The sequence below is a fragment of the Ricinus communis genome, chromosome 1 (assembly GCF_019578655.1).
Source record: "Ricinus communis isolate WT05 ecotype wild-type chromosome 1, ASM1957865v1, whole genome shotgun sequence".
Lineage (NCBI taxonomy): Eukaryota > Viridiplantae > Streptophyta > Magnoliopsida > Malpighiales > Euphorbiaceae > Ricinus > Ricinus communis.
The window spans coordinates 31979694-31989410 of NC_063256.1; the positions used below are offsets into that span (position 1 = coordinate 31979694).

General features: G+C 34.8%; 1 non-coding gene across 1 annotated transcript; it reads left to right on the plus strand.

The window, feature by feature from the left end:
• The first annotated feature begins 6992 nt into the window (after nucleotides 1–6992).
• On the plus strand, nucleotides 6993–7099 carry LOC112534497. The gene has a single exon (XR_003078786.1). It is a non-coding gene; the product is annotated as a small nucleolar RNA R71 (small nucleolar RNA).
• The last annotated feature ends 2618 nt before the right edge of the window (nucleotides 7100–9717 follow it).

Consider the following 9717-nt stretch of genomic DNA (forward strand, 5'->3'; position numbering starts at 1 on the left):
GACACTTTCAAGCTCTGAATCATTGGATTCATCACATTGGGCTTGATCTATAGCACTGATATTTCTACTGCTTTGAGGAGTATCTGGCACTAGGTTTTTAGAAGACTCAGAAGTGGCTAATTTGCTAAGCTGTTCCCTGACTGCTTTAGCAAACTCAGTTTGCTTCTGAAATTGATCTTGGCTAGGCTTTGAGATTTGGTAGGGTTTGAAGACTGGATTTTTAAGCTTTTCTGATTGGCTTATCTCTTTTGGATGATCAGTGTTGGGGATTGGAGAGGTGAAGACTACAGGAGATTTTTGGATCTGGCTTTCTATCCTAACAAGCCGCTTCCTTATTGTGTTAAGATAGGTATTCTAGAAATTGTTCTACTGAACAATATTCTTGACATTTTTCTCAAGATCTTCTCCTATCAATTTGTAAGGTGTAGCATCTATTTCATTCTCTCCATAAGGAATGGTTATTTTCCTAAGGGGAGGATGTTCAGACTGGATGGTTTGGTTTTTCCCGACCTTCCACTCTGGAGTCTTATTCTTTACAGTAACATGACTAATAAGCTTTTCTTTGAAAGGATAAAAAATACTATTTTCTTTGCAATAAATCTGAAACCAATCAAAAAAATTGATTTGAATCTTATTTTGAATGCAAAATTGATAGTATCTCTCTTGAATATTGTCTTTTTCTTGTAAAACATGCTTAAAAAACCAAAGTTTTTTAGAATGGTTTTTCTTTGAATAGAAATCTTTATGTAAAAGCTTTTTATTGATTTGAAAATGTTTTGAAATCATGTTGATTTCTGCTTCTAGATTTTGTGTTATTGCAGATGGTGATGGTGAAGAGGGGGTAGAGACGGTCTCTATATCCTCATCTTCTTTCTTTGGTTCATTGTAGATGGGTCTGAGGATCCTGCACACCAAAAACTTGTTAGTCATAGTTTATGCTCTGTGCTTACCTCGTCTGAGGATCCTACATACCATAAACTTGTTAGTCATAGTTGGTATCAGAGCCAATTGGGTTCTGGGAAAGAAACATCATTTGCATAAAAAAGATTTTAAAATCATTTTAATCTGCATCATACCACTGATAAATAAACTTGTTCATTTATGCATAGTAGTAAGTCCCGTCTGGTGTAAGGGCAGTAAAACTAGTGTCTTAGTTCATGTTTGTTTAGAAAGTTATCTTGGTTTATTTTAAAATGAATTTAGAACATTTTTTCTGTAGATCTTCTTCTTTCTCAAACTCCTCTACTTCTGAGTCTTCAAAGTATAAAGGTTTAGTAAATAATGAGGAAATCACTATTGAAGATTTTTCAAAGCATATTGATGATTGGAAAATACCCAAAATTCAAAAGAAACAAATTTATGAGTTTTCAAAATTTCCTCTCTTCAAAACTGATTTTACTATCAAGACTGAAGAAAGAGATATTCAAATTTCAAAGCCTTTTGAAGAAATTTATCTTTTGAATCCAAAAATCCTCCAGAAGCACAAAGAAAAAGACTATAAGTACATCCATATAGGCCTTGTCTAGGTAAGAATAAAGCCCCTTACCAGAGAAGGTTTAGATACTTCCATCTTAGCAGTCCTTAGAGATGCTAGGTTTATAAATTTTTATGATTCTTTGTTAGGTACTGTTGAGTCAAGCCTTAATAAAGGACTAATTTCTTTCAATTGTTTTTCAAACATTACAATTTCATTAAATGATAAAAATATTTTAAAGAGCATTGTTCTTTAAATAAAGACACATAATTACAAAATGCTTGAAGGATCTATTCCAATAGCATTAATGTTCAAAATACATTACAAAGCCATGATTTCTGCTTTTGGTTCAAAACACAGACTCCATTCACCAAAAGGAGAAACCTTATTCCTACAAACAGATCTTTCCAAATCTAATGCAACTATTCCAAAAACCATTCAATGGAAAGATATCACTCTTCCAGAAGAATGGATCATTGAAGGTGCAACCCAACTTGAATCACCAAAGCAAACAGAGCTAAATACAAATCTAAAAAATATAATCCAGTTTCCAGATGGAAAAGTAAAGCTTACATTAAACAGGAAATCAACCTCTTCTAGATTTTCTGATGATGATTCTTCAACATCAACCATAGATATTGGAAGGGTATCAAAAATACCTACCGTTATTTATGCTCCTTACAAAGAACCAACTCCATCTCAAACACAGCCAAGATTTTCAACATCTGATATACCAAGCTCAAACACTATATTACAGAATGTTGATTACCAAAGCAATATCCCCAGACCCATCTACAATGAACCAAAGAAAGAAGATGAGGATATAGAGACCGTCTACAAGTGATACAACTTCACCCCGAAGTCTCTCCAAAGACATCCTCCTCTTCCAACAAGGGTAAAGGTATACTTTCTATCCCTTTTTCAAAACTTGAGATAGAAATTTTCCCTCAAAACCTATCTCAGAGCTCTCAAAGTATTCCAAAGCCCAACTCTCAAGAAATAGTTTTGTCATAAACGAAACTTTTCAAATCCAATGAGTATATAGAAAAGCAAAATTTTCAAAGCATTTTGACTATTGAGGAAGGATTATGTACAGAAAGCCCCTCAAAACTGATTTCAAAAATTTTTCCTCCAGGATGGTATTTCAAGCCTTGGAATATTTCAAAACCTCAATCCTATTACCAGTCTATCCTTGAGGTAACTGGTTCTGCAAAGTTCAAACACTTCAAAAAGCACAAAGACCATAAAGATCCTGCATATTCCACATGCACCATACAAAGAATTCTCCACCATTCAGATTGGGGAATGGATTTACACTCATCAAGATCTTTTCCATCTTCCCTCCAAAGAACCTATCCATCAAGCCTAAACACTTCTTTCAACTATTGGGATTACCAACAAGCTTGGTTTAATACCTTTCTTCTTCAAAACGAAGGACAAAGCCATTCCTAGCTTTTCTACTTCGATATAAGCTCAATCCAAACTTCAAAGATCCCATATTGGTTTAAACAATGGTGGAATTTTTATGGCAATGTTCCTGAGACCATAATTTCAGAAGTTCTACCTCTGTGTAACCTATTCAAAGCCCACTATAAACCAAACAAAATAGAAAGACGTTTTCCCCTTTTACTTCTATTTTGTTCAAACTTTTTCCTCCCCTAGGTATATGTATAGTATTTCCATTTCAATCAAGCAGCAGATGGAGAAATCATACTTGCCTAAAGATTCAAAGTCAAATGGTAGGATAAATTTAACCACCAAGAAAAATTATCTCTAAAGTTGGTACAAAGTTTTCTTTCAAAGAATAGTTTCTTGCCACCTCCGAAAGAACAGACCACTTTCCTGGCACAAAAGTCCTTCATTATTCCAAAGCTAGCGGCGGCTCAAACAGAAGAAGATTTCTTACAATTGATCAAACAGTTGTCGAAAACCGCCTCTTCCAAAGGAAAATCGAAAGCTTCATCTTCCTCTTCTAGCACCAGCTCAGCAGCAATAGACCTAGATGGTGACTCGTTCGAAGATGACTGTTTTGGGATATTCAAGCCTATCAAATGACACCTCTGTAAAGCCCTTGGGTTGAAAATCAGAAATGGCAGTCCAAAATATTTATGTATTGGGCCAAATGCCCAATAATAATTAAAAAAAAAAAGTCATTTAAAAAGAAAAGAAAGAAGACAAAAGACTCTTTTAAAAGGTAAAAGATTCTTCTCCAAAGCGTGGCAGACAACTTCTGCAAAAGTCATAGAGCATCTTACTCCATTATCAAAAAATACAAAAGACGTGGAGCCCCTCATTCCACTATGAAGAGCATCCAAAGCTTCAAGGCTGAAAATCTCTATAAATAGAGGAGTTTTCCAAAGAAGAAAGCAGACTGAAAAATAACAAGAGACTCTTGTATTCTTCAAGTCATACCATTAGAAATATAGTGAGAAAAGAGAGAGTGTGAGAGTGATAGTGAGAAAACCACCTTCCTCTTCTATTTAATTCCTCTTGTAAGTTATATTTCTTTTGTTTAAAGCTTTCTTTTGTTGAAAGTTTTTCCGAAGTTTGTATATTTGTTCATTTATTAATAAATTTATCATCTTATCTTCCATTCTTGTTTAAGATTTAACAAGCGTATGCTCTGTGCTTGCCTCGTCTGAGGATCCTGCACACCAGAAACTTGTTAGTCTTGTCTTAGTTATATATATATATATATATATATTCTTTGAAAGAAAACTTTGTACCATCTTTAGAGATAATTTTTCTTGGTTTACAACATCTGATATACCAAGCTCAAATACCATATTACAGAATGTTGATTACCAAAGCAATATCTTCTAAAAGATAAGAATGTTGAGCTTCTCAGCAATCTCACAAATGAATGAAACCCTAGAAAGCCATTGTAGAGCAGAAATAAAGGATTTAGAGCAAAAGGGTTTAATTACAAAATCCAGATCCCCCTAGTCGTGTGCAGCCTTCTATGTCAACAAAAATAGTGAGATAGAAAGAGGAACACCTAGGTTGGTGATTAACTACAAACCTTTGAATAAAGCTCTAAAGTGGATTAGATACCCCATTCCAAATAAAAAAGATCTTCTTCAAAAACTTCATTCTGCTTTTATTTTTTCAAAGTTTGATATGAAATCAGGATTTTGGCAAATCCAGATTCATCCCAAAGACCGGTACAAAACTGCATTTACAGTTCCATTTGGCCAGTACGAATGGAGTGTAATGCCCTTCGGATTAAAAAATGCTCCTTCTGAATTTCAAAAAATCATGAATGACATTTTCAATCCTTATTCAAAGTTTTGCATTGTCTATATCGATGATGTGTTGATATTTTCAAACTCTCTAGAGCAACATTTCAAACATTTGGAAACACTTTTCTATGTTGTTAAGAAAAATGGTCTAGTAGTCTCAAGGTCCAAAATATCTTTATTCCAAACGAAAATTAGATTTCTTGGACACTACATCTCACAGGGAACTATCATCCCAATTGAAAGGTCTCTAGCTTTTACTTCAAAATTTCCAAACAAAATTTTGGGAAAAACTCAATTGCAAAGATTCCTTGTCAGTTTAAATTATATCATGGATTTTTATCCAAATTTGAACTGTTTAGCAAAGCCCCTCCATGATAGATTAAAGAAAAATCCCCCTGCATGGACTGATGAGCATACAAAGATTGTCCAAAGCATTAAAAAGCAAGTTTCTGAAATCCCATGCTTACACCTAGCTGATCCATCTGCATTCAAAATTGTTGAAACTGATGCATCAAATTTAGAATTCCAAATAGTTTTTGCACTTGCTCAAGGTAGGCTAGTTGCTCTATAGCTCCTAGCATCTCACATTTCTTCTATTCCTATACCAAACATAACTTTAAAGGATCTTTAACAATAATATATGAAATACAATTCACAATCTCATGTTCAACTCTATCATTACTAACATCCATATCATCGAGTACAAGCGGATGTTTCATGGCGTTAGGGATCTGAAATATCACTTGCTCTGTTCCTATCCTAAGAATGAGCTTATTATTATGAACATCAATGATGACCCTAGCTGTAGCAAGGAAGGGTCTTCCTAAAATAAGGGAAACATCAACAGATTCATCCATATTCATAACTACAAAATCCATAGGAAAAATTAAACTCTTGAACCTTAGCTAACAAGTCCTCAATGATACCTGTAGGGTATACAACAGATTTATCAGCCAATTAAATGCTCATTAGTGTTGGTTTAGGTTCTCCCAACCCTAATTGTTTGAGCAAATTATAAGGCATTACATTAATGCTAGCCCCCAAATCGGCAAGCGCATTATCAACATTTAGATTACCAATAAAGTAAGGGATAGTAAAACTTCGTAGGTCTTTTAGCTTCTTTGGTAGTCTTCTTTGAATGATCACTGAACTCTTTTCTAACAGTTGCACTATTTATACTTACTCGAGCTTCCTCTTGTTAGAGAGGAGTTCCCTTAAAAATTTAGCGTATTTGGGCATCTGTGTAGAGCTTTTACAAAAGGTATGTTAACATGAATCTGCTTATTAAGTTCAAGAAATTTACTAAAACTGTGCATCTAGTTTATCCTACTGAAGGCTGGCTGGAAAGGGTATTCTAGGTTGATATTCCTTCACAAAAGGGGTAGGCTTAGGTGTTACTTCTAATTTATCCTCGACTTCAGCTTGTGTACCATCTCTTTCATCATTAACCTTCTCAGTTGTAGTAGATTCTTTATCTACTTCATTCAGCTTAGTCTTTAGCTCTTTACCACTGCGTAATGTGATAACCTTAAGCTACTCCATATGGTTAGTTTATGTGTTGCTTGGAAAACTTTCTTGAGGTCTTTCACTCAAAAGCTTTGTGATCTACCCCATTTTATTTTTCAAATTCTATTAATCGAAGCTTGTTGGTTTCTAAGAGCAATCTCAGAAGTTTGGAACTTTATTTCCAACGTAGATATAAACGTCTCCATCATCTCCTATAGATTACTCCTTCTAGGAGGAACCTGCTACTGGTTTTGCTACTGAAAACCTAAAGTGAAGGTCTTTATTGATTCTGATTCCCCCAAGAGAAATTCAGATGATTTCTCCACCCTAGGTTATAGGTATTCCTGTAAGGGTTGTTCTGCTGCTTAGGAGCATTTTCCACATAATCAACTTGCTTCGGGTTAGCGAAGGTATTGCCATTTTGGCAATCTTGACTTTGATGACCACCCACATACCAATATCACAAGTCATAACTTGTGCTTGTCTTCCAGATGAAGACATATCCAAAGCATCCATCTTTCTACTTATGGCCTCTAGCTGTGCATTTACATCTACCATTAGGGTCTACTGCATGGATTCCACTCGCTTTGACTCGAACTTGCTCTCTTGGATTCTACCATTGGTAGTTCGTGACTGCCATATCCTCAATAAGATACATAGCTTGTAAGAGAGTCTTATTGTTTAGTGATCCACCTGCTGCAGCATTAATAGACTATTTACTTGGGTAATTCAGTCTATTAAAGAATGTCTGAATTTGTAGCCACAAAGGTAAACCATGGTATGGACAGCTCCTTAGTAAATCCTTGAAACGTTCCCAGCAATCGTACAGAATCTTATTCTCTTGCTAAAGAAATCCTGCTATGTCATTCCTCAACTTGGCCATCTTAGAAGGTGGAAAGTATCTCTTCAAAAATTTCTCAGCCAAGTGATTCCAGGTTGTAAATGTCTTAGCTAGGAATGATTTCAACCACTTCTTTGGCTTATCCCTTAACGAGAACGGGAATAGCCTTAACCGAATAGCATCATCTAATACTCCATTAATCTTGAAGGCATTGCAAATCTCTATAAAATCATCCACATGGGTTTTTGGATACTCGTTGGGCAAACCATCAAACATGCAATTGTTTTGCACTATCTGAATAATGTTGGGCTTGATCTCGATGTTGTTTGCCGCAACATTTGGCCTTACAATACTCGATGTAGCCCCATTAAGAGTTGGCCGTGCTTACTCTTGCATGGTTCTCTCCCTAGGTGGAGCTGCCATTCTACATTGTTCCTCTTCTTGGTTTGTGTCTCTTTCTTGATTCTGCTTCTGTAAGTGCTCCACAGTTTCAGCTAGAGCTCATTCTCGTTCTTCTTTTTGCTGCTTCCTCAAAGTTCTTTCCAACTCTAGTTCGTAAGCGAATAGTTCTATCGAACTAGCTCGGGTCATACACAAATTCAGGTACCTTCAGAAAACACAAATGCAATAAAGATAAATCAAATAAAAATTAAAAATGTAAATCACTATCTTTTGAATTACTAATAATATCACAATAGAAAAATTTCCCCGACGATGGCACCAAAAACTTGATGCGCACTATCTCCACACGGCAAAGTGCACCGATCGTATCAAATAATATAATAATAAATAAGAGTATTGTTCCTAGAGTGGACCTAATTATGAATACTACCTTCAATCATATACTAATATTTAGCAATCAAAATGTTGTCTGGGTGTAGTAATATTTAAAAATAAAATAGCCTTGAAAATAAAGATTTAAAACAATTGGTAAACTTATCAAGGTTAAAGCCTATTCAAGTAGTGAATCCTCTTAATAAGTTAAATATTTCATGAAATAAACAGCAATTAATTCAAATCAAGAGTTGAGTTGGCATTTCATAAAATTAGGTTTAAACCTTTCTCAAGTGATTAAATCCCTAACTCCTAAGAGAAGGGAGAGGAATCTCTTCTCAAACCCACTCACTTAGATCATGCATTAAGATTAAGGATCTATTGAACCAAAGGATCTTGTAGATTTATCTCTAGTATCCCAATCAATCCTCAATCTATAAGATGTGATCCATTCATAAAAAATTATCCCTAATTAGTTTATGAAAATAAATCCCAATCAATATGTCGACTTATCAAATGAAATAGATAATTAACCAATAAAAAGGAAAACATAACTGAGGGAAAAGATTAATTACATTAATTTTGAATTAATCCATACAAAACAAATTAGGATCTATCAAAATCCAAAATAGCAAGAAAATTAGTTCCTAGACATTACAATGAATAAGCAAAGATTATGGGAAGAAGATCTCAAACTAGTCATGGAAGAGTAGAAATGAAAACCTTCAATCTTGAATCCTCAATCTTCAAAAGCAATGAAGAAAGTGATGTTATTCCTTGAGAAATACTAATCAAAACCCTAGAAATAAAAGAAAGATGAATTTTCTAAGTGTTTCTCTCTAGAAATGAAAATATGATAGAACTCTCCCAAAAAACCCTAAAATTTTATTAAAATAATATTTTTTTAGGAACCACACAACTGTACGACGTCCTTAACCAAAAACCGTTCTTGAAGATATTATCTATCCACATCGGAAGACCACACGAGCGTGTCCTCTTCCCGTGTCATTCCTTGAGCAATCTGCCACTTTTACCAGACCACACGAGAAGGCCATATAGGCGTGTGCCTTCCGTGTCATGCGAGCCATCATTCTGCCATCTTTCACTCTACACACGGGCAGGTTCTTCCCATGTCATGCCCGTGTGACACTATTGTCCTTTATGGTAGGTGCTTCTTGGCTGATTTTTCTTGCACTTTAAAACTAAAACTTCCTCTCATCAAGCAAGCTTGCCAAACACCTAAAAGGACACTGAAAACAAAGTCTGACAAATAAATTAAACTTAATTTAAGGTGAAACCAAGGTAAAATAAGCTTCAAAAGTAAGTGCTAGTAGCATTTATCACTTATAACCCTCTTAATCCTAGATACTAATATCTTAAAGAAAGCACCACTACCCCCCAACTACACCGCCTTTTAATTCATCTTTCTTTTTCTTTGAACAATTCATCGCTATCTCAGGCTAAAGCAAACCCAAGGATTACTACTCTCCATATCACCTAACTTCCTCAAATCAGTATAGAACTCTTCTCCTTCTATCAGATTTAGAACTTGTAAACAAGTACTTTGAAACTTGATCCGATTGCTTGAACTGTAAAGCTAGATTAAATTAAGTTTTTTCAACATAAAGTCTTTCTAACAAAACCCTTTTCAAGATCAAGAATTGGCATCCTAGAAAAATTCGTGGCTCCAACAACTACTATATTTGGAAAAATTGCTAAAAAGAAGCAATTGCTATGAATTAAATTAAAAATCGTCGACTTTCTCTTTAAAGACCAAAAATTGCTGAAGAGAGAAAAAGTCGCTTCTCTGAAAAAAGCAAAAGATAATGAGACGAAGAGGAACATTGCCTTCTGTTTGTTTGAGAGTTGATATGTTACCC